The sequence below is a fragment of the Macaca nemestrina genome, chromosome 1 (genome assembly GCF_043159975.1).
Source record: "Macaca nemestrina isolate mMacNem1 chromosome 1, mMacNem.hap1, whole genome shotgun sequence".
Taxonomy (NCBI): Eukaryota; Metazoa; Chordata; class Mammalia; order Primates; family Cercopithecidae; genus Macaca; species Macaca nemestrina.
The window spans coordinates 21346657-21372814 of NC_092125.1; the positions used below are offsets into that span (position 1 = coordinate 21346657).

The 26158-nt window shown below is 38.1% G+C and overlaps 1 long non-coding RNA gene across 2 annotated transcripts in view; it reads right to left on the reverse strand.

Moving 5' to 3' along the window:
* Positions 1-26158, reverse strand: part of LOC105492944 (uncharacterized) — a 52279-nt gene that overhangs the window by 22070 nt on the left and 4051 nt on the right. The window contains exons 2-3 of one of the 2 annotated variants that reach the window (XR_011610592.1): positions 14715-14811; positions 1211-12846 (exon numbers count right to left, since the gene is read on the reverse strand). This is a non-coding gene — a long non-coding RNA (uncharacterized lncRNA). Of the gene's footprint in view, positions 1-1210; positions 12847-14714; positions 14812-26158 lie in introns of those variants that run through there. The other variant, XR_011610593.1, reaches the window with a different exon arrangement.

Genomic DNA, 26158 nt, shown 5'->3' on the forward strand with positions numbered 1-26158 from the left:
TTATAAGTGAGAACATACAGTATTTGGTTTTCTGTTCCTGCATTAGTTTGCTAAGGATAATGGCCTCCAACTCCATCCACGTCCTTGCAAAAGACATGATCTCATTCCTTTTCATGGCTGCATAGTATTCCATGGTGTATATGTACCACATTTTCTTTATCCAGTCTATCATTGATGGGCATTTAGGTTGATCCCATGTTTTTGCTATTGTGAATAGTGATGCATTGAACATACACATGCATGCGTCTTTATAATAGAATGATTTATATTCCTTTGGGTATATACCAGTAATGGGATTGCTGGGTCAAGTGGTATTTATGCCTCTAAGTCTTTAAAAAGTCACCACACTGTTTTCTACAATGGCTGAACTAATTTACATTCTCAACAACAATGTAAAAGCATTCGTTTTTCTCCACAACCTCACCAGCATCTGTTGCTTTTTGACTTTTTAGTCATAGCCATTCTGACTGGTGTGAAATGGTATCTCATTGTGCTTTTGATTGGCATTTCTCTAATGATCATGGTGTTGAGCTTTTCTTCATATGTTTGTCAGCCACATGTATGTCTTCTTTTGAGATGTTTTGTCATGTCCTTTGCCTACTTTTTAATGGGGTTTTTTGGTTTTCTGGTAACTTTGTTTAAGTTCCTTATGGTTGCTGGGTATTAGACCTTTGTCAAATGGATAGTTTGCAAAAATTTTCTCCCATTATGTAGGTTGTCTGTTTACTCTGTTGATAGCTTCCTTTGCTGTGCAGAAGCTCTGTAGTTTAATTAGATACCATTTGTCAATTTTTGCTTTGTTGTAATTGCTTTTGGTGTCTTCATCAAGAAATCTTTGCCAATGTCTATGTCCTGAATGGTATTGCCTGGGTTGTCTTCTATGGTTTTTATTTTTTTTTTTTTTTTTATTTTTTTTTTTTTTTTGAGACGGAGTCTCGCTCTGTCACCCAGGCTGGAGTGCAGTGGCCGGATCTCAGCTCACTGCAAGCTCCGCCTCCCGGGTTCACGCCATTCTCCTGCCTCAGCCTCCCGAGTAGCTGGGACTACAGGCGCCCGCCACCTCACCCGGCTAAGTTTTTGTATTTTTAGTAGAGACGGGGTTTCACTGTGTTACCCAGGATGGTCTCGATCTCCTGACCTTGTGATCCGCCCGTCTCGGCCTCCCAAAGTGCTGGGATTACAGGCTTGAGCCACCGCGCCCGGCCTTCTATGGTTTTTATAGTTTGGAGTTTTACATTTAAGTCTTTAATCCATCTTGAGTTGAGTTTTGTATATGGTGTAAGCAAAGTGTATTTGTTCATTTTCACACTGCTATAAAGTACTACCTAAGACTGGGTAATTTATAAATAAAAGAGGCTTAATTGACTCACAGTTCCACATGACTGGGAAGTCCTCAGGAAACTTACAATCATGCCAGAAGGTGAAGGAGAAGCAAGGCACATCTGACACGGTGGCAGGAGATAGAGCAAGGGGAGGAACTGCCATACTTTTAAACCATCAGATCTTGTGAGAACTCACTATCATGAGAACAGCATAAGGGAAACTGTCCCCATGATCCAATAACCTCCCATCAGGTTCCTTCCTTGACACCTAGGGATTACAATTTGAATTACAATTCGAGATGAGATTTGGGTGGGAACACAGAGCCAAACCATGTCATTCTGCCCCAGTCCCTCCCAAATCTCATGTCCTTTTCACATTTCAAAACACAATTATGCCTTCCCAACAGTCCGCCAAAGTGTTAACTCATTCTAGCATTAACCCAAAAGTATAAGTCCAAAGTCTCATCAAGATAAGGCAAGTCCCTTCCACCTAACAAGTCTGTAAAATCAAAAACAAATTAGGTACTTCCAAGATACAATGGTGGTACAGACATTGGGTAAATGTTTCTGTTCCAAATGGGCAAAATTGGCCAAAACAAAGGGGTCACAGGCACTCTGTTTTCAAGTCTGAAACCTGGCAGGGCACTCATTAAAGCTTAAAGCTCCAAAATAATCTCCTTTGGCTCCATGTCTCACATCCAGAACACAGTGATACAAGGAGTGGTCTCTCAAGGCCTTGGACAGCTCTGCCCCGTGGCTCTGCAGGGTATAGCCCCCACAGCTGCTTTCACAGGCTGGCATTGAGTGCCTGTGGTACTTTCAGGTGCACGGGGCAAGATGTCAGTGGATCTACCATTCTGGAGGCTAGAGGATGGTGGCCTTCTTCTCACAGCTCCACTAGGCAGTACCCCAGTGGGGACTCTGTGTGGGGACTCCAACCCCACATTTCCCTTCTGCATTGCCCTAGTAGAGGTTCTCCATGAGGGCTCTGCCCCCATAGCAGACTTCTGCCAGGACATCCAGGTATTTCCATACATCCTTTGAGATCTAGGAAGAGGCTCCCAAAGCTCAGCTCTTGTGTTCTGCGTACCCACAGGCCCAACACCACATGGAAGCTGCCAAAGTTTGGGGTTGGCACCCTCTGAAACATGGTCCAAGTTGTACCTTGGCCCATTTTAGTCATGACTGGAGGTGGAGCAGCTGGGATGCAGGGCACCAAGTCCTGAGACTGCACAGAGCAGCAGGGCTCTGGGCCTGGCCCACAAAACCATTTTTCCTTCCTAGACTTCTGGGTCTGTGATGGGAGGGGCTTCCATGAAGATCTCTGACATGCCCTGGAGACATTTTCCCATTTGTCTTGGCTATTAACATTTGGCTGCTGATTACGTAGCAGGCTTGAATTTCTCCCCAGAAAATGGGGTTTTCTTTTCTACTACATGGTTGGGTTGCAAATTTTCCTAACCTTTATGCTCTGCTACTTACGCCACAGCAGGCTTGAATATCTCCCCAGAAAATGGGGTTTTCTTTTCTACTGCATGGTTGGGCTGCACATTTTCCAAACCTTTATGCTCTGCTTCCCTTTTAAACATAAGTTCCAATTCAAACCATCTCTCTGTGAGCACATATAACTGCACACTTTCAGAAAAAAAAAAAACAGATCACGTCTTGAATGCTTTGCTGCTTAGAAATTTCTTCCTCCAGATACCCTAAATCATCTATTTCAAGTTTAAAGTTCCACAGATCTCCACGGCAGGGGCAAAACACTGCCAGACTCTTTGCTAAAGCATAGCAAGAGTCTTCTTTGCTCCAGGTTCCAATAAGCTCCTAATCTTCATCTGAGACCACCTCAGCCTGGACTTTATTGCCCATATCACTATTAGCATTTTGGTCAAAGTGATTCAACAAGTCTTTAAGAAGTTCCAAACTTTGCCACATTGTCCTATCTTCTTCTGAGCTGTCCAAACTTTTCCAATCTCTGCCTTTTACCTAGTTCCAAAGTCACTTCCACATTCTCGGGTATCTTTATAGCAGCACCCCAGTCTACCAGTACCAATTAACTGTATTAGTCTGTTCTCACACTGCTAATAAAAGAAATCTTTATTAGCAGGGGAGGTATTCAAACTGAAAAAGATGTTTAAGGCTTTCTTGACTGGCTGCCCTCCAAACTAAAAAACTAGGTTATAATTTATTCTAACTATTAACCTTTTCCTTTTGTTTTCATAAAAATGGCCTGGGTCATGGGATAATCCACCAACTCAGTTTCTGGATTGTGAAACTTCTTGGGAAAGTTTATACCCTTAAAATAATTATTGGATGTTATGACTATTATATTCCTCATTTAACAAGGTGGCTGATTTTAACCTGGTCAGAGAAGCTGACATTAACCACTACACAATATTGGTTCCCAGATGAGTACATGCACATTGTTCTCTCTCCCTCTGGTCTTCCTCTCTCTTTCCAAGGTTCTTTATACTTTTTCTATCCTCTGTTTATCCCCACACCCAATGCCAAGTACTTGAATCCATCCTGAAGTGGAATCTTCAAAGGCATCAAGGTTTTAAGCAAATATCCTGGCTTCAGTCTGAGGGGTGACATCAGATTGATATTGTGAATCTTCCAGTGAGGCTTTGAAGTCTTAATTTCTTTAAAACATGGTATTTATTAGACCAAAACCCCTTACTCTTGCTAATATTGACTGCCTGTTATTATGCTGAATATCAATCTTTTTTTTTAATCAACTCTCTCTTTTCACAGAGATAGGCAGAGTACAGAAAAAGGAGTGACAGGAAAAAAAATTTATCCTGCTACAATATCTGATGGCAAGTTCTTGGGTTGGCATCTTAGTCTTATGATGCTTTAAAAAGTCCAATCTGAGATTTCTTATTAAAGTTCCAGTGAAGCCAACTTAAAAAGAGCCTTTATGGTTAATCACTACTCTTGCTATACTTACTTAAATAATCAGGACATGCCAACAGTAGACTTATTTTGTAAACTAATTATTCTTACTGCAACTATCTTTGGCAGAAGTAGGGGTGGCTGTAGACAGAAAAATTATGTTCCAGTAGAAAACTATGGTACACCTGTTATTAGACTCTACTCCTGTTTATTGTCTCTGAGGTTTTGCTATCTACCTATAAACTTCAACTGACCCTGAATTCTTCTAATATTTGGCTAAGACTTTGCAAAACTCTTAAAACTAACATTTCAAATTTTCTTCCACCTTTCTGACATGGAATCACTAAAAATAAAGACTGCCCCTTTACTAAAGCCCTGTGAGCTAAAACTGGACTACTTGATATAAACTGCAGATAAATCATCGTAACAGCTCATGTATGGACAACCTTCATGCTTGTTGCTGTGGGCCACTCAGCCATCACTGGAGGTATTCAAACTGCAAAAGATGCTTTAAGGCAAACATTTAGAAACTTTCTTGACTGTCTGCACTCCAAACTAAAAGACTAGGTTACAGTTTATTCTAACTATTAACCTTTTCCTTTTGTTTTCATAAAAAAGCCCTAGGTCATGGGATAATCTACCAACTCAGTTTCTGGATTGTGAAACTTCTCGGGAAAGTTTTAAACAGGAATATGGCAGTGCTCAAAGTACATTACCCCAAAATATGACTGTAGAAGAACAGAATATGTCACCCTAAATCTTTGACGTATTATTTTGAATGAGTTATTTTGAGAAATACCAGACACAGAATCGGCCCTAAAAAGTTACTTTTTTAGAAAGAGAAATTTACATCTGTAAAAGGAAACTTTATTTGTAAGGGTCTTTCTCCCTGCATCAGGAAGAAAAGGACACTAAATCACTAATGACTCTTAAACAAAATGGAAAAGGTATTGACTTAAATTTGCATAATCATCCTTATCTGTTGCAGATGGTGACTATCTGGGGCCGGTGCCAGATGGGTGGTTAAAATAATTTACCAACACAGTTGGAGGTAAAGAAAGGCAGATTTACTAGAGAAAGTAGGAAAACACATTGTAAGACAGCCGCGGGCAAATCAGCAAGAGAGGAGCTGACTACAAAGAGACAAAGGCTTGTTGGTGATTTTATAGCATAGTGCTTGTGCTGTGTGCTGAAGAGGGCTTTGTGCAACACAGATAACGGGTCAAGGTTGCAGTGAGCTAACTTGCATTTTTTGATCAACAGAGTCTGGTGATAGCTGGACACAGGAAGATTGTGAGTTATTTGTGTAGGAGAGCTATGTGTTCTGGACCACGAAGAAAGGCAGAGTTATAGCTTATCTGCTTTTTCTTTTTGCTTTCCCTTGGTCCCACCAGCCTGACTCCCTTTCCCTAATTAGGATTCCCCATTACCTTTGTTTAAGATACTTTTCCTAGTCATCTCCTCTGAGCTGGGTCTTTCCCTGCATCCTTCTTTCTTGTATCAAAAAACAATGGCATTTATCCTAAAGTTTAAACTTTCTTTGAGATTTGCTGCACAGATGAACTCATTTCTCTGGATCTTCTCCCATGTAACATGTAACATGAAGTATATATTTTAATAAACTTCTGCTTGTTGATTTGTCTTTTGTTACCAGGAATTGCAGTTAAGAACTACAGAGTACAGAGAAAATTAGTTTTTCTTCTCTACAAGAACAAGAAACAAAATGAAATATATTCCCAATGGTTTCACAAAACAATTAAATCATAACTAAATTTATAATGAACAAATTATTTTTGAAGACATTCATAATGATAAAGGTAATGTATTGTTTTATCTTTTTTTAATTTTTTGAGCTGGGAATTGTTGACTGCTAAGTCATTAGGAAATATCTCCAAGACTGATTTTGTTTGAAAACTGTTGACTTGTTTCTCTGAAAGAAAAGTACAGCCACTATTGTTTACTATTGATAGGTTTGTAGAACTTTTCATTCTTTCATTTCCTTTTTGTTTAACAAATATTTATTTGAACACTAACAATACACAAGGCAAAATGCAAGGGATGGAGGGAAAACAGGACATAGAAATATGAAATATGTATTTTATATATATATATGTGCATATCACTTCATTTGGAGTGATAGAGTGAGAGGACATATGCGTGTATATAAATAAAGATAACTAATGATATAAAACAACAAGTAAAATTCCAAATTACTCTTATAATTATGTAGGGGAGAGAAAGTTTTCTATCCTCTGAAGGTTCAATAATTGAATCTACGAAATAAACTGACAGTAGACAGTTTAGTAGGAGAAAAGCTATTTTAATTACACATAGGAGTCCCACAAAGTAGAGGACTTGAAGAGGGGCCAGATGATAGAAGTTTTTATAGAATCCCGAGCTAAAGAAAGACGTAGGGGTTGGTGGTTTATGGGGGGTGGTGTCTCTACAAGTTGCAGGGGAGTAAGAGGAGGGAATGCATGGAGAACAAAGGTTGTCTTGTTATACAGATAACATCTCTCAGGTAATAAACATTGTCTCCAAGGATCTCATCGGAAGAAGAGGTGATGGATAGTTTGTGACAAAGTCTTTCTGGAGGGTGGTGTCTCCTGTGAATTAATCTTCCTTCACTGATGAGACTCCCAGGGAGGATACCTATGATAATTGTGTTACTTTTTGGAGGCTCTATCTTCAGGCACGTAAGGGAGTTCAGAGAGAGCCCTTTCCTGTATTTGCTGTTTCCCAAGTGCCCTCAGTTTAAATAATTAGCATACCAAAATGGTACATTTTCAGGTTTTCTGAGCCCCAACAACTGCTACTATGCAGGTTAAGTAGATAATTACCTTGAAGCTGCTGGAAGAAAAAAAAATCCATGCTTGCCTTTAGAGAACAATCAAATTTCTGTGATAGAAGCATATATATGAGAGGATGGCCATTTGTGTTTCTCGCAATCCTGCCTCTTAAATTCAAACACTGTTTCATGGGAATTGTTTAGCCAGTAGTATGTTGGGGGTAGGCACCGCAGAGATGAGAAAAGAAGCTGAATAGTATAGACATGTGAAACATGCAAATTAAGTAGGCAGTGCAGTTTTACAACCTTATAAGAACAAATTATATTATACAGGAGGAGTAAATTTGAGCAACAGTTCAGTGTTTAAAATGTTAGTCTTCTGTCCTTTATTGCTGTTTTTTATATATTAGGAGGAAAAGCCTGTGGAGAAGCCAGTTGAGGAATGATAATCTAAGTGCCTATCTTGTACTTGCTTGTCTTTTCCAAATTTGGAGGGCTTCAGCCATACCACAGAAGAATAACAATGAAAAACTCAGGGAGTCCATTGAAGACAAATGGAGGTGGTCTTTGGCAAGGACTTTGGGTTTTGCCTTGGTTCTGCCACCATCAGCTAAATATATTGTGAAGGTCCCTTAATGTCTGAATCTGAGCTGCCTCGTTTGTAAAATGAAGATAATAATGTCAACACAGGGTTATTACTGTAATAAACAATTGAGAAACAAGTGAAAATGCTTTGAAAAGCTGGAAACACAGTATATGTGAAGGTACTGCTGCTTTGTATTGATGACAACTCAAAAACAAACACTGGGATATTTCCTCACGGAGGGAAACTATCTATGAGTCATGGAGATAAAACATTCTGAGAAATGATAGTTTAAATTATCTGTTTTCTAATAGCCAGTACTACAGTTTCTGAGGAAAAAAATCATTTCCATCAAGTAAATATTATTCTTTCCTGATTGAAAGACAAGAATATACAGTTTTCTTTCACCAATGGTGCCTCTAGTGTTTTGTCACAATTTTTCTCTGCAATTATTCTGAGAATATTTTGGAGAGGTAGCACAAATCAACCTTTCTAAAATGACTCATGTGTGTTTTCTTTTAAAAAGGAGCACACATTACCACAGGGTATTAGGTCCTACTTTCAACTTTATAGCTTTCAATGTTTGCTTCATCTATCATTTATATTTATCGTTAACTTTCATGTTTCCCGAGGTAAACAGTGAAATTCTGTCTTTTCTAGAGGCAGAAAGATGAGCAGGAAAGAGGGGATCACTCTGATATATCATTCCTGACGTGTGAATGATGTTAGTGAATCCCATGATGGCCTAAGGCTTGGAGAAAAGATGAGATAGAGGGCAGTGGTCTTGTGATTCTCACCTCAGTCTCACTGGGATGGGAGAGTGTCCTCTTGCAGGTGGAGGTCACCACAACAAATGACAGCTAAGTTCTAAAGCAGCCTAATCTTCTCATTGTTCCCAGACATCAAGCCCAAGATGTTTCTGTTCTGAATATGATTGATTGTGTTTCTATCTTCTGTAATTTAGCTTCCTTCACTTTCTCCATCTTACTTTAAATTCAAAATGTCTCTCAGTGCTCAAGTACTAACCAGGTTATCAAGTCCTAAACCAAATCACTTGATGAAAATGTGTGATATGCCTGACCATTTGCTCTTCTTTCATGTTGCAGTCTTAATTTTCTAGCAGCTCTTTTAAGACTGAAGGTACTCCAATAGTTAACAAGTGATAGCTGTAATTGGCCTAAAGAGGATTCATGAGTCTCAAGGGAGATTCTGCTTGGTGAAGGGGAAGGTCACCTTCATCTAATCTGAAATAAATTTGAGAGTCTCACAAACATGAATCCAGAATATTAACAAAAACAAAGAAAGAAGCACTGCCAAAAATGTTACCCAAGCAAATCACTCAAGGGCTAGTCTTCTGGGACTGATAAAATCACGTACATTTGCTTAAAGCCTGTAGGAATCCTACTGTGTCACAGCTGTGCACTTACCAAGTTTATTGACTCCGAATACAAAGTATGAGAATAAACCTAAGATACAGCTCACGTTGTGCTGTGCATAGGAATAAGTTTGAAAGCAGGCTATAGGCCTGGTATGGGAAGACAAGGGAATGAGTAGTTCTTCAGCTGCAAATCTATTTTAGATACTCAGCAACGAGGTTGAGGAGAAAATATATGAATAAAGGCAGGTACTGGTGATAATTCATTTTTGAAAGAAAAATGCCAAAATAGGGAGGTGTTATCTATAAACACATAATTTCAGCAATGGTGGTTATTTCAGCCTTTGACACGGCACAGGACACTTTGGTAACAGTTCCTCTAGGTGCTATGTCAGAGAACAAATGTATCATCAATCATTGTGGCCTATTTTAATGGACAAAGACACAACTGAGATGGAGGAAAAAATCAGAATTCTAGAGGAAAAAAATCAGAAACAAGGGCAAGTATTCAGAATGAGTCTTTTTTTTTTTTTTTTTTTTTTTTTTTTGAGACAGGGTCTTGCTCAGTCACTGAGGCTGGAGTGCAGTGGCACCATCTTAGCTCACTGCAGCCCAGGCCTCTTGGGTTCAAGTGGTTGTGCCACTTCAGCTTCCTGAGTAGCTGGAACTACAGGTGCATGCCACCACACCCAGTTAAGTTTTTGTACTTTTTGTAGTGATAGGGTTTCACCATGTTGTCCAGGCTGGTCTCAAACTCCTGAGCTCAACTGATCCTCCCACCTTGGCCTCCCAAAGTGCTGGGATTAAAGGCGTGAGACACCACGCCAGGCCCAGAATAAGTCTTTATAAAGAAAAAAAAAATGAGCCTATTACTGCTCAATTCTCCCCTTCACTCTGGCTTTCACGGGCCATGAGCCCCCTGCTTTGTTATTCCTTTAAGTACACAGGATTCGTGAGACTCCCTGGTTCACCTGCTGACCTAAATTCTATACTATTTGGTCAGGCTGTAAATAATTAAATAGAAATTCTTGCTTTCACTTCATAATTATCGAAAGATACCCCAGCTTTTCCCAGGGTTCCTGGTTTAACCATGTGATATATCAATTAGGAAGAAAATCTTGCTTTCTCTAGTATTGAAGAAACCAATTTAAAGTAAGTATTTGGACCAAATTTTCCAAATACTGGCTTCTTAATTTTTCCTTTTTTTTTTTTTAAGTTCAGATAGATATGTTGTTTTTTACTTTAAGAAAAAGATTTTTTTCATAAAAATAAAAATATTTTGAAAAAAATTTTTTTAATCTCTTGGGAGCATCTTCACCTGCTACAATAAAATAAGATACTCTGAAGACTAGAGGAGAATAAGTAATAAGTAAATAATAACTCATGTGGCAATTAGTACTTAGTGAGCTCCTAATATATGCCAGGTATACAGTGGTACTTATAACTTCCAAGCATAATGAGAGCATTTGTAGTCTTTTGTATATGCAAGGAACTGAGTTTCAGATAGGAAATAACTTACAATCATACAGAAGGAGAATGTAGATTTGAACCCAGAATCTTTTCATACCTAAGCTTGTGATTTTCCCACTTACCTATATTTCCTTTTCACCTAATATGTTTCTTAAGCTATGTGTTAAAAACTACACTTCCAAGTTTTTCTTGGAAGTGATTCATTTGGGATGATTCTTTACACCCTCCCTTGTTGCTATTGGCATGCAGTGCCACCCTGGATCAAAAACCTTCAAGCATCAAATCAAATGCCTTTGCTTATTCAGATTTCTAGCCTTCATCCCTCCTACCTCTGGCTCCCTTGGTATGCCCCTGCCTTCCCTTTCTAATATTTTCTGCTTTAATTTCCCTTTACCCAATCAAGCCACAGTCAAACCAAATGATTAGCTCTCCTCTCTTCCTCTGTGCTTTCCCATCTCCATGCTTTTACTCAAGCCGTTCACTCTACTGGAAATGACCTTACCTCTTCCTCACACCACATTCAGAAGCCTTGATCCTGCCATCTTTCTCAGCCCAGCTCAAGTTCTTCTCTTGCTTTTGTAGCTGGAAGTAATTTGTCCCTCCTGCAAAACCTTTATAGCACTCTCTAAGGGTATTTCTCATGAACTCATTTTGTAATATCATTATTAATATTTGACTCTCATTTGCCCCTCTAGACTGAGTGAAGGATCTATGACTGATACACCATTTTGTCTTCCACAGAGCGTAGCTTCTATATTGAAGCTAACATAGATGTAAGAATGCTATATTTTGAAAGAATACATAGTTAAACTTTAATTTCAAATGGAGAACAAATAAATTTTAAGTATATTTGGATATTTTTACATATTCAAATATATGAAACATACTTACATTAAAAATCTTCATTCTTTATGTGAAATTCAAATTTAACTAGGTGTCCCATATTTTATCTAGCAATCCTCCCAACAAACCCTTATCAAGTAGTTTTTAAATAAGTGAATTGCATCTCAGTGGTTCAAATCTGTGACTACGGTATCATTAGCACTGACTGAAGTAACTTCAAATAGTCGTAAATTAAGATAGCTTTGAAAAGAATCATAGTGGTAATTTAGTCCAATCTTCTAGTTTTTGGATTATTTTTTTAAAAAGAGATCTCACAGAGACTTGCTCCAAATTACACAACTAGCACTCAATTACACACATTGCATTAAAATTGGAACTTAAAAATACAAAGTAGAATCATCAAAACTTCAAAGAGCTACAAGGATGAAGAGAACTTCTGTATACTTGAACTGTACTTCTGTATTTGCTCATTCACTCATTTGAGGCTGGCATTAGCAGCTCTATCAGCCCTTGTTTTACTGGTATACAATCAGGGGTTCCCAACCCCCTAGCTGCAGACAGGTACTGGTCTGTGGCCTGTTAGGAACCAGGCCACACAACAGGAAGTGAGTGGTGGTCAGTGAGCATTACCACCTGCCTGAGCTCTGCCTCCCATCAGATCAGCCGCATGTTTGATTCTCATAGGAGTGTGAACCCTGTTGTGAACTGCTCATGTGAGGGATCTAGATTGCACACTACTAATGAGAATCTAATTAATGCCTGATGATCTGAGGTGGAACAGTTTCATCCTGAAACCAACCCCCTACACATCCAACGCCCCTAACAAAAACTCCTGCTCCACCATCCCATCCCGTGGAAAAACTGTCTTCCAAAAATGAGTCCCCGGTGCCAAAAAGGTTGGAGACCGCTGGTCTACGTGTCTCTCTATACATTTGTACACATTGTTTCAAAGCATAAAGTCTTTTTTTTTTTTTTTTTTTTGAGACGGAGTCTCGCTCTGTCGCCCAGGCTGGAGTGCAGTAACCGGATCTCAGCTCACTGCAAGCTCCGACTCCCGGGTTCACGCCATTCTCCTCCCTCAGCCTCCGGAGTAGCTGGGACTACAGGCGCCCGCCACCACGCCCGGCTAATATTTTGTATTTTTTAGTAGAGACGGGGTTTCACCATGTTAGCCAGGATGGTCTTGATCTCCTGACCTCGTGATCCGCCCATCTCGGCCTCTCAAAGTGCTGGGATTACAGGCTTGAGCCACCGCGCCCGGCCTCAAAGCATAAGGTCTTGAGAGTCAGTGACTGTCCTATCTGGTCACTGATTAATCTTGCCTGGTTAATGAAATGTGATTATAAAAGGACACCCGAGATATATTCACAGAACCAGAGAAGACATAAGTAAAATGATCTAGGTCATAATTTTTATTTCCTGCCCTTCTGGCAGCAATTTTCTTCCCTAAATCGCTGGTACTTCTCCTTAGGATACTCAGGGGGTCCTGCCTGCCCGGCTTCTTTCCTTGCAAGGCATTCTCTCTGTGGCACTTCTTCCTTTCATCAGAACTTTCCTGTCCTGCTCTTATCTGCTCACCAGGTGGAAAAACAGGTCAAGAAACTAATCTGAGCAAAGGTGTTAAAGGCTGATATGGATTTAATAGGTTTAATATGCATCTCCTCTAAGAAGCAGGTCAAATGTCATACTTTCTGTGGAGACTACTCATTTCCAAGGATGCCAACTGCTTCCTCCTGGGAGCTACCACCACACTTCTGTCAACCTTCTAGTATAGTACTTCTCTGGCTGAAGTTTAATTTGCTGTATATTAATATGCACACACAATGTCTTCTTCATATTTATACTGCCAACACCTACTATAGCATCTACTTCATAATTGGCAATCAATATATATTTGTTAAATAAGTGTTTTGTTAATTTGATTTAAACAGGGGATCCCGAGATGTTTAACAGCCAATACAATGATTCTTTAATGATTACCAGCGCCACATGTTGGGAATAGTCAGTAAAGAAGTTCTTAATGTCTTGCTCTAACAAGTAGTCTTCAGTTATGTGTAGCATTTCAACTCTGAAGATGTCTTCCAGTAATAGCATTATTATTGGTTTGAGAGTGTTTATAAGACAGGGCGTTATATAACTTGAAGTACTTGGTTTCTTCCAATTATTGTCTCCAACCATGCTATCTTAAACTTTTCTCTCTCATTTTCTTTAATGCCATCCTGGACAGACCATATAACTTTCTGGTTACTTTTAATAATTAAAATATAGATTTGTCCGGTTTAAAATAGAAGGGGAGAAGGTAAAGTATAGCACGCTCTTTCACTCCTCCCTTCCCTTTTTCCAGGTCTGTTTCTCTGAAGTTAGGGGCAGGAAGGAGGAACAGAAAAATCATAGGTCATCTTACAAAACCATCCATATACTAGACTGGGATGTAAAGCTTTTCTGGAATGATCCTGGTTTGGAATTTTGGAATGGCTGTGTGCTGTCCTGGTGGCTTCTGTTGGTTTGGTGTCCTCACTTTCAGAAGTCCTCACTTTCAGAAGTGTCTAGTTGTCCTAAAAGTACTAGCCCTCCATCCCTGCTGCAATCTTTTTTTCAGTGTAGGGGTTCCCTCTCTTTGCCCTGTGGCTGTATGAGCTGCTCTAGAGATTCTGCACCCCACCCCGACCACTGTATCTTTTCACACAGAGCTTCAGAAAAGATTGGTTCTCTTCCAAGTAGTCTTTACTTTGGTGGCTTGCAGCCCTACAAATACAGCCTACACTACTAAGCTTTCTGCCTGCAGAACATCTAAATGAGAAGTAAATACTTTTCCCCATGTTTGTAAACACAATCTTCCCCTAAATTCCTTGGTAAGCTCTCCTAAGGATTCTCTCTTCATGCTCCACTGTGCTCCAATGGGAGCTCTACAGTGAACCTGCAGGTTCTACAGATCAGAAAGGAACAAGAAGACAGACACTCCCTTTTGTAGGCATCTCTATCTACCATGATTCTCTTGTAGCACATTCCCTTCACTTGACTATCCTCTTAGCCAACTCTTCTTAAGTAGGGTCACTAGTCCTCAGCTGGTCAGCTGGGAGTACTGCCACAAAACTGTGCTCCAGGGTACACCTTCTGCTGCTGGTATACAGCTACCTTCAGACCTGCTATGGAGTGTATAGCACAGATTATTAAAAGTTGGCTATACATCTGTTTCTTTCTTTTTTAAATCTTTTTTATGGCTATACATCTTAAACATGTTCACTATTAGAAAACTATCATATTATCTGAAAACTCAGGGCTTGGGCACATTTTAATCATTTCTAAACTGCTATTCCATTATTCTTATTTCAATTTTATCTTGTATATTCACTACATGCACAGCTTTAGAATTCACAAACATTGTCAGTCCTGGGTAAATGAGGATAATCCTCTATGTGCTGTTGACTGAAACCTTACCTTCCTCTGTGAGAGATCTGAAGTGTCACCGATTCAATTAACTTTCTCCTTTTTCCCTCTGAAGATATCCAGACAGTGCTTTTTAAGAGCTCTGTTTCTAAGAAAAATAAAATGAATCACATGTACTCAGCATGTTGCACTCAAAGAGCATTGGTAATACAAAAATAAGTAATTAGTACTCAGTTTTCAAAGGAGGTAAAAATCCAGGAATTGCATTTTGTTCTGAGGCAAGCTGGTATATTTGTCCCGGTTTGAGCCCTCAGGCTATTTATATAGATCCTGCCCAGGAAGGCCTCTGGCTCATGATGCTGTGAACCATGTTTTATGGGTTGAATTGTGCCCTCCAAAAGAGATATGTTGAAATCCTAATCCCCAACACTTCAGAATGTGATCTTATTTGTAAATAGGGTCTTTGTAGAGGAAATCAAGTTAAACTGAGGTCACTAGGGTGGGTCTTACCCTAATAAAATATGATCAATGTCCTTATTAAAAAAAAGAAATTTGGATATACAAATACACACAAGAATGCCATGTGAAGATAAGTACCACAAACTAGGTAGCTTAAACAACAGAAATTCATTGTCTCACAGTCCTGGAACCTAGAAGTACTAGATCAAGATATTAGCAAGGTTGATGCCTTCTGAGGGCTGTGAGGATGAATCTGTTCCATGCCTCTCCCTGGCTTCTGGTGGTTTGCTGGCAAATCTTTGGCATTCCTTGGCTTGTAGATGCACCACTCCAATATCCTTTGTTATGGCAGCCCTAGCAAACCGATGCATTATACCTTACTTCAAATCTCCCAATTTCTGAATTATATATATTCTGAATATATAAAAAGAGCTCACCTCCCACTTGGGAACAACTCCTATAAGAGGTAAGGCTGAAACAGAGGGAAGAGCTACTGAGATTCTGATATGGGATAAGGTTCCTCAAAGCATGGTTTTCCTGCCCTTAGATCTCTAGCTGCTATCTCTCTCTACCACATCCCTTTTCTAAGTCAAAGAGATGACAATGTCAAGTAAAAACTGATTCTAGTAGATTCTCTGCTTATTTTCTTCTCTGAAATGAAACAATTTTCTTCCACATAAATCTAGGAGCCTACATTGGCAAGTGGTAAAATAGTGGGAGAACTTAATAATGTCTTCTTAATTTTATGTGTGACATGAAAGTGAGAACTTTTTTTTTTTTTTAACAGAAAGGATATATCAAATCATGTGAAAAAGTCCCTCATTTTACTAAGTAGGAAATCAATACCCAAACGATTTCTAGTTCATTAATTCTTCCACTGGGTCCCATGCGGGTTAAGGATGGGAGAAGCAGAAGCCTGGGGATTAGGAAAGTACTGTACTTCTGCAACTTAATAGCAAGTGAGATAACTTTGGTTTCAAGAGTAATTTAAAAAAAAAAAAGAAAAAGAAAGAAAAAAAGAAAAGGAGCTTTAGTAACACATGATTGGTTCAGTGATGAGATCTGCGGCCAAAAGCAATGTCTAGTACATGAATCAGAAACTCTTTACACTACTCATCACTGAAGTACAACGGAATTTCAAAGGAAGGAAAAGAAGTAAATTAATATTTATTGACCACCTTCATTGTAACACTAGTTTATATCCATTATCTCATTTAACCTTCACCACAGCAGCCTTATTAGTAACCATATTTTATAGAAGAATAAACTGAGACTTAAAGATGTTTAGAAACCTTATCCAGGAAACAATGACCAGTAACCGGCAGAAATGAGATAGAAACTTATATCTGTATCAGCCTGCTAGGATAGCAGTTGTTCTTAACTCCGTGAAGCATCTGCATCCTAATCACTTGCAGAACTACTTTAAAGTGTGAGTTTAAAGTTCCTAAACCCAGAGATCCTGATTCAGTTGGTCTGTGGGTGGGGTCCAAAAATTTGAGTTTCAAACAAGTTCAGCAACACACTTAATTTTTACACAAGTCAGCAGTGTGCTACATTTAAAAAAGTTATTCTTTGAAAATGATTCTCAAGTGATTCTTAATCTTTTACATATTAGTTCAGATTAGTCACTATACCATAGAAACTGTGCCACTCTAAAATAGAACGAAAGTAACCCCTCCCCATTTCAGTGTTTACCAGGATATTGTGTGACACAATAAGTATTTAATAAGCTCCGACTATGAGATTATTTGAATGAGTACAAGGAAAAGTTAGACATTGACACAGGATTGACAATGTTGTACTTTGACAAATAGAAACATTTAAAAATTATCATCTATTATAATCATCTAGAAAAAGAGATAACTTGACACAAAAAATATAGGAAGGGTATAATATTAAACTGTTTTATAAACCAAATAAATTTAGTTTTATAAAAAAACTTACTTCACTGTCCTTATTTTTCTCATTTAAATTAACAAAACTTCATCAGGAACCAAAACGGGTCAACGTCTTGAGCCATGTCAATAGTTCACTGTCATGAGAATACACAGTCCAAAGAAGACTCAGTCTTTGACTTTAAAGGTATTGCAATTTAATTAAGACACTCAAATTTACATGCATGAAATGACTCAAAACCAATATAAAATAGTATATAATTATGTATAGGCATACCTCAGAGATATTGTAGGTTCAGTTCCACACCATTGCAATAAAGTGAGTATCACAAAAAAGGGAATGACACAAATTTTTTGGTTTCTTAGTGCACATAAACAGTTATGTCTACACTATAGTCTGTTAAATGTGCAATAACATTATGTTTAAAAATATACAAATCCTAATTTAAAAATACTTTATTGCTAAAAAATGCTAATGCTCATGAGTCTTTAGTGAGTGATAATCTTTTGCTTATAGAGGGTCTTGCCTTGGTATTGATGACTACTGACTGACTGATCAGGGTGGTGGTCGATATGCCGGGTGCAGTGGCTCATGCCTGTAATCCCAGCACTTTGGGAGGCTGAGGCAGGAGGACTGCTTGAGCTGGGGAGACAGAGGTCACAGTGAGCTATGGTGGTGCCCCTGCACTCCCACTTGGGTGACAAAAAAAAAAGCAGGGGCTGGTGGTTGCTGAAGGTTTAGGTGGCTGCAGCAATTTCTTAAAATAAGACAACAAATGAAGTTGGCCACATCAATTGACTTTTCCTTTCATGGCAGATTTCTCTGTAGAATGTAATGGTATTTGATAGCATTTTACCTATAGAACATCTTACAAAATTGGAGTCAGTAGTCTCAAACCCTGCCACTGCTTTATGAACAAAGTTTTGTAATATTCTAAATCCTTTGCTGTCATTTCAACAATGTAACAATGTTCAGAGAATCTTTACCAGCAATACATTCCATCTAAGGAAACCTTTTTTTTCTTGCTTATCCACAAGAAGCAACTCCTCATCCACTCAAGTTTTATTCTAATATTGCAGCAATTGAGTCATATATTCAGGTGCCTCTTCTAATTCTAGTTCTCTTGCTATTTCCATCACATCTTCAGGTACTTCCTCTACTAAAGTCTTGAAGTCATTCATAAGGCTTGGAATTAACTTCTTCCAAATTTCTATTATGATAAATTGACATTTTGACCTCCTCTCACAAATCACAAATGATCTTAATGGCATCTAGAATGGTGAATCCTTTCCAGAAGGTTTTCAGTTTACTTTGCCATATCTATAAGTGGAACCACTGAAGCAGGTCTAGCCTTATGACATATATTTCTCAAATAATAAGATTTGAAGTTTGAAATTATTCTTTGATCCATGGGCTGCAGAATAGATGTTGTATTAGCAGGCAAGAAGCAATATTAATCTCCTTGTAAATCTCAATCAGGGCTCTTGGGTGACTAGGTACACTATTAACAAGCAGTAATATGAAATAAATCTTTTTTTCCTGCTCTCAACAGAGTCTCAATAGGGAGCTTAAAATATTCAGGAAACCATGCTTTAAATAGATGTGCTGTCATCCGGGATTTGTTGTTCCATTGACAGAGTAGAGGCAGAGTAGATTCAGCATAATTCTTAAGGGCTGTAGAATTTTCAGAATCTTCAATGAGCACTGGCCTCAACTTAAGTCATCAGTTGCATTTTCCCTAACAAGAGTCATTCTGTCCTTTGAAGCTTTGCAGCCAGGCACTGTCTTCTCTTCTCTAGCTATGAAAGTCCTAAATGACATCTTCTTTCAAAGGAAGGTGTTTTGTCTACATTGAAAATCTGTTGTTTAGTGTAGTCACTTTCATCATCTTAGCTAGAGTTTCTGCATAATCTGTTGCAGCTTCTACCTTAGTACTTGCTGCTTCACTTTATACTTTGTATTAGTCCATTTTCATACTGCTATAAAGAACTGCCTGAGACTGGGTAATTTATAAAGGAAAGAGGTTTAATTGACTTACAGTTCAGCTTGGCTGAGGAGGCCTCAGGAAACCTATAATCATGGCAGAAGGCAAAGGGGAAGCAAGGCACCTTCTTCACAAGGCGGCAGGAAAGAGAAATGCCGAGCAAAGGGGGAAGAGCCCCTTGTAAAACCATCAGATCTCATGTGAACTCACTATCAGAACAGAATGGGGGAAATCACCCCCAGAGTCCAATTACCTCTACCTGGTCTCTCCCCTGACACGTGCCTTGCTTCCCCTTTGCCTTCCGCCATGATTGTAAGTTCCCTGAGGCCTCCTCAGCCAACCTGAACTGTAAGTCAATCAAACCTCTTTCCTTTATAAATTACCCAGTCTCAGGCAGTTCTTTATAGCAGTATGAAGGGATTAGGGGGATTATAATTCAAGATGAGATTTGGGTGGAGACACAAAGCCTAACCATATCACACTTTTATGATAGATGGCTTCTTTCCTTAAGCCTCATAAACCAACCTCTGATAGCTTCAAACTTTTCTTCTTCCTCCTGTCTCTCAGCCTTCATATAATTAAAGAGAGCTACTGCCTTGCTCTGGATTAGGCTTTGGTTTAAGAAAATGTTGTGGCTGATTGGATCTATCCAGACCACTCAAACTTTCTCCATATCAGCAATATGACTGTTGTGCTTTCTTATCATTTGTGTGTTCACTGGACAAGCACTTCTAATTTCCTTCAAGAACTTTTCCTTTGCATTCACAAATTGGCTGTTTGGCACAAGAGGCCTAGCTTTTGGCCTATCTTAGCTTTTGATATGCTTTCCTCACTAAGCTTAATCATTTCTGGTTTTTATTTTAAGTGAGACATTTGACTCTTTCTTTCACTTGAAGGCTTAGAGGACATTATATGGTTATTAATTGGCCTAATTCAAATATTGTTGTATCTCAAGAAATAGGCAGGCCCAAGGAGAGGGAGAGAGATGGGAAAATGGCCGGTCAATAAAGCAGTTAGAACACACTCAACATTTACTTATTAAGTTTGTTCTCTTATATGGGTGTGGTTCTTGGTGCCCCAAAACAATTACAATAGTAACATCAAAGATTACTGATTGCAGATCACCATAATAGATACATAATTAAAAAGTCTAAAATATTGAGAGAATTACCAAAACATGACAAAGACACAAATTGAGCACATGCCACTGTTAACAATGGCACTAACAGGCTTACTCAATGCGGGGTTGCCACAGACCTTTAATTCGTCAAAAACACAGTATCTGCAAAGCATAATAAAGTGATGTGTAATAAAACAAGACTTGCTTATATACAATTGATATGGTTTGGCTTTGTGTCCCTACCCGAATCTCATTTTGAATTGTAATCCCAGGTGTTGAGGGAGGGAATTGGTGGGAGGTGACTGGGTCATGGGGGTGGTTTCTCCCATGCTGTTCTCATGATAGTGAGTGAGTTCTCATGACATCTGATGGTTTTATAAGGAGCTCTTACCACTTGGCTTCCTTCACTTGCTCTCTCACCTGCTGCCATGTAAGACATGCCTGCTTCCTCTTCCACCATGACTGTAAGTTTTCAGAGGCTTCCCCAGCCATGCAGAACTGTGAGTCAACTAAACCACTTTTCTTTAAAAATTATTCAGTCCTGGGCAGTTCTTTATAGCAGTGTTTAGAACGGCTAATACAATAATTATGTGGAAGAGATAGTAGTTATATATAATGGGAGACTAAGTAAAAGAAAGATCTGTATGAAGTGAAGTGGAAACTGAAGGACTGGTGAAAGAAGTGGTAGCCGAACTAAATTTGGCTAGGTTGAAAAGAGGGCAAAGGGAATCCTAAATGGAAAAGGAGCAAGGCGCACAGAGTAGAAGTAAGCTACTAAAAACGACAGCTATATGAACCAGGATTGTGTAAGGAAGCTAGCCTGATTAAAGCAGAGAATACATTTTAAACAGTACTGGATGATTATGTCAGATAAAAAAGGTAGATTGTGACGATGTGAAAAATGGATTACTAGACAGGAATCTGGACTCAAGTAGATATAAGAGCATTATAGTTTCTCACACAGGGAAGAATCCAAAGTGAAAACATTATTTTGTACTGGTAAGTAATGTGTCTTAACTTTTGGTTGTGAAAACACAGGGTCTGACAAGTGCAAGTATTCCATGAAGTCTGGTTGATGGCGTGATGGCTGCTGTATTTGTAATCCACACAAAATCTCTGCAATACCTGCCAAGTCTGATTTATCTTGAGATTAGAATCTTAGTTTAAATTTCTACTTTCTACTTAGCTAACCACCTGCATTGTTTCCCATTCTGCTTTCTGTCTTTCAACCTAAAATAAAAATATAACAGGGTGAAATAAAATGTACTAATTCCCCATACACCGTTACACCTGGGCTGTGGTAAGGGGATCAACAGTGACTTCAGGTAAATAGTTCAATATCAATCAGGGTAGAAATGGCTCTTAACACAATATAGTCTGGTTTATTCTAAAGAAATAATGTCACAATTATGTTATTATAAATTCCTTATGTAGAAAAATAGTTATTTTCTTTAAAAAATTAATCATCAGGGTAGAATAAATAGTTAAAAGTGTTTTGTTTTAGTTAATATTAACTCTAGGAGAAAATCTTTAGACGAGCCCTAGTCAATGAACGGAACAAGAGGCAACTAGCAATCAACAAATCACTAAACTGTGAAATGTTTAAGACAAAGGAAGAAAACTGAGAACTTTATTCTCTCTTTGGAGTGACAGGTTCTAGGAAAGGGATAGGGGAGACCCTAGAGGCTGCCAGAAGAATGTAAAAGAGTCAGGAATGAGAAAATACATATGTAAGACATTTCTGAAGGCCTAGAAGGTCTGTGTGAGACTGCCAACCCACCCAAAGGCTTATCGAGGGAGAGAGACACATAATCCCTTGAACAACAAAGCATAGCAAAGAAATTCAAAGTATCCAATCAACTAAATTCTTCCCCATGGAACTGAGGAACCCTTCACAGGTCTATGTATTTTGTGTTGTACTGTAGGGAAGTGGTAGAATAGTAGGTATCTGGGCATATAATCCTTTCTAGAAGGATTCAGGGATAAAATCTGTAGAACATAAAAAGGGTCTGCTGCACAGATTACAAAAATTAACACTGCCTCCTCCAGTGTAAGGGTTTGAAATTAGGAAGCACAGTAGAGGAGCTAGGCACAGAGCTTCTAACATTAATTACTGGGGTTCAACTTTTGTCTTCCTGGTTTCCTAGATATATGACCTTGAGCTAGTTGTTCCAGTCTTCTTAAAGTAAATATGATATATGTGTATATGTGTGTGTGTGTGTGTGTGTGTGTGTGTGTGTGTTTATAAATGGAATGGGAAGAAAAACTACTTCATGCAGTTGTTGTGATAATTAAATAAGGTAATACATGGAGAAGACCTGGCGCCTGGTACATCTTCTGTAAATATGCACTATCATTATTATAAAATATTGTATAAAAGGTGAATAAATGTAAATTATCTTAACAGATTGTCCCAGGAACAATATTCAGGTATTAATTTTGAATATATATGGTCAACCTATGTTTGCCAGGTTGAATTTGCTTAATAAAGAGTAAAGAAAAACTGGCGGGTGATTTTTCCAAAGACTAAAGATGAAATTAGATAATATTACTTGGTACTTATATAGAAATGCATAGACTCAGACCCCTTTTTGAGAAAACAGAATTAGAAAAAGATGTAGAGAACTTAGAAGCGATTTTCTCCTAAGGGTCCATATTAGAAAATTTACTCTAGACAATATAAATCACTATCATAAAGAATTCATGAGAATGATAACATGGCACCAGAACTGTGACAAAACACCAATGAAACAAAACAAAACAACAACAACAACAAAGAAACCTACTTATCCCCAAACTTTTCTGATTTGTGAGTTATTATGGGTTTCACTTTTTAAAAATTCCCCTTCTGCTATGGCATGAATATTTGTGTCTCCCCAAAGTTCGTATTTTGAAATTCCAACTCCCAAGGTGGTATTAGGAGGTGGGGCCTCTGAGAAATGATTAATTCATGACAGGAGCCTTCATGAATGGGACTAGTGCCCTTAAAAAAGAGGTCCAACAAAGCTCATTCATGCCTTCCATTATGCAAGGGCACAGCTAGAAGATGTCATGTATGAACCAGAAAGCAAGCCCTCGCCAGATATCAAATCTGCCAGAGCCTTGATTTTTCTAGCCTCCAGAACTGTGAAAAACACATTTCTGTTGCTTATAAGGTACCCAGTTTGTGGTAGCTTGTTAAAGCAGCCTGAATGAACTAAGACACCTTTCTAAAATGTGTTATAACTGACTAATTTAAAAATTAGAGTACAATCACTGCTCGGGTGACAGGTGCAATAAAATCTCAGAAATCACTAATAAAGTACTCAATCATGTAACCAAAAACTACCTGTACTCCAAAAACTATTCAAATAAAAAAATTAGAATACATTAATATCAGTATTTTTCCTGAGAATCTCATTAACTCCTTTGAAATAACTGAAAAATAGCACTAGATATTGTAATATGGATATTGAAAATATCCAGAATATAAAAATTGAATTTAGGCTGGGTAAGTTGGCTCATTCCTGTAATTCCAGCACTTTGGGAGGCCAAGACAGGAGGACTGCCTGAGGCCAGAAGTTCAAGATCAGCCTGGCCAACATAGTGAGACCCCATCTCTGCAAAAGAAAATTGAATTTTAAAACGTCACATTGAACAAAAATTTTGAAGAATATTTAATTTGTTTCAGCTGATAATTCCTAAGATTCTCTATACTAACTATATTAAAATACTAGAACTTGCTGGGAAAGTTGGGAAAATGATACTAGAGAGGTTAGAGTATAATATAGCAACTTTTTGCTTCCTCAGATCTTATTTAGAGCTCATCACAAATTAGCAAAGAATAGGTACTTTATAGTTCCAAACTAAGAATTCCATGTGAGTCCTTAACAAAGATACTGTATTACAAATGTACAGCTCAGTTCTCAAATCCACTAAAAAAGATGAACACAGCTGAGAAGTCAAGTGGATTAACAGGCTTGTAATGATTAAAGGGTAATAAAAAGCAGATAGCTCTTTTGAATTCAATGCTATTTTTCTTCTTAAGCCTGGGCTCTAAACATGTATTTTAATGCCAATAAATTTAGAATCTATTTTTTTTTTTATCCAGAACATTCTGTTCAATGTTTATCACTCTAATTTACTTATATAAAACAAAATAAAACTTTCAAAATATGTAAGGTTAACATTAATGCAACAGCGCCACCCAGTGAATATGCTGTATATTCAAAAGTGTTACTAGAATTTACTATTTTCTTTAAATACTAATGTGTACTTTCAAAATATCTATGGCCTCAACCATTTATATAAAATTATACACTACAATACTAACTCAAAAATATATAAAAGCACTATGCATTTTTACTTTTCCATTTATAACTACAGTTAAGATGTGCTTTCTGATACTCGTGATTAAAGGGTTTTGAATATTAAATGCTACCTATGTTGCTACCTATGTCAGCAAGCCAGAAATGCTGGCCGATAGGAGAGACGTATCATTATTTCCTCTTGTATGAAATGTTACGCAGGCATAAAACAATGGCACTTGTTTGCTTTTGTAGATTTTGTATATATCTGATAATACAGTACATAGTTTCAAAGATTTTCTGTCTCATGCCCTTACTATAAAATGTGTGTTCATAATTTCACTACATCTTGCTATTACTATTCCTAATTCATATAAGTGAATTGAATGATGGCATCAATAATACAACCACAGAATTTGTAAACCAATCAATAACGTAATGTGGTGCTTCAGCACAAGAGTTTGAGGCTGCAGTAAGCTATGATGACACCAGCCTGGGCAACAGACTGAGACTCTGTCTCAAAAAAAAAAAAGCTAATATGATATAATATCAGATAACATCTTAATATTCTACTCTATAGTGACTAGAACATAGTTGGAGTATTGCTTTTGGTATTAAGTCCATATAAATCTACTAGAACACTTTTTATGTCATCTTTTTATTTCTCATGAAATAGAAATACATTGGAGGAAAAGGCAAAAGGAACTAAAATATATTCAACAAAATGAACATTTCTTTTTCACTCTGACCTGCTAGTTTCCCTCCTCAGAAGCTACTACTATTACTTTGTTAGATGCATCATGTCTCAAAAGGAGTTCAGTTCAACAACAAACACTGATTGGGTGTGCAGTTTGTACCAGGCATGGCGTTGGGCATTAGAACATCAAAGGTCATAAAGAACCAGACCTGTGTGATAGTGGAGACAGGCACAAAACAGATCATTTCAATATAACATAAACTTTTATTTTTTTAAGTATGCAAAGAATCCATCTCAGACCTCTCTTCTTGAGTTTCAGAATCATTCATCCAATTGCCGTGTATCTGGACATGGTATGTTTCACAGGCATGTTAAGCTAGACATGTTCAAAACTGAATCACCAGTTACCTCCCAACTGAGTCTGCCTCTATGTTACCTAAATCAGAGACTGGCATCCCATTTATCTGGGTACTCAAGCCAGAAAATTTCATTTGTACTTATCAAGCATCTCCAGCGTATAAAGATTTGTGCTAAGCTGTGAATACATGACAGCAAATGGGGTAGTCCCTGTCTTCACTAAAGCTTGTTGAAACTCTGTCCTTGATTTATCCCATTTCTGCCCTCACAATTCAGCCAGTCACCAAGTTTTGCCATTTCTACTTCCTAAAATTCTTCTGAGATCTATTTCTACCCACACTGGCAATGCCCCAGTATAAACTGCCATCTTTCTTTCCCTGGTTTACTACAATTATCTCCTAACTGGTTTCCTTCTTGCTGGTATTGCCACCCTTTGAGTTCTTTTTCTCAGAGTAGCGATTCATCATTTAAATACTAACCTAATCATGTTGATACCATTCAAAGGTACTATTAGCCTTAAGAAGGAGTCCAAAGTTTGTTACATCATCACTAATGCTCTTCATGATCTGGTCCCTATTTGCCTCTCCACCCCTGTCTAGAATCTCTCAGTTCCTAGACTGTGTTCTTCTTCATAAACATTGTTAGCCTCTATCTAGAACACTTGTCTTTTACCCTTTCAATTCCTAGCTATTCTCA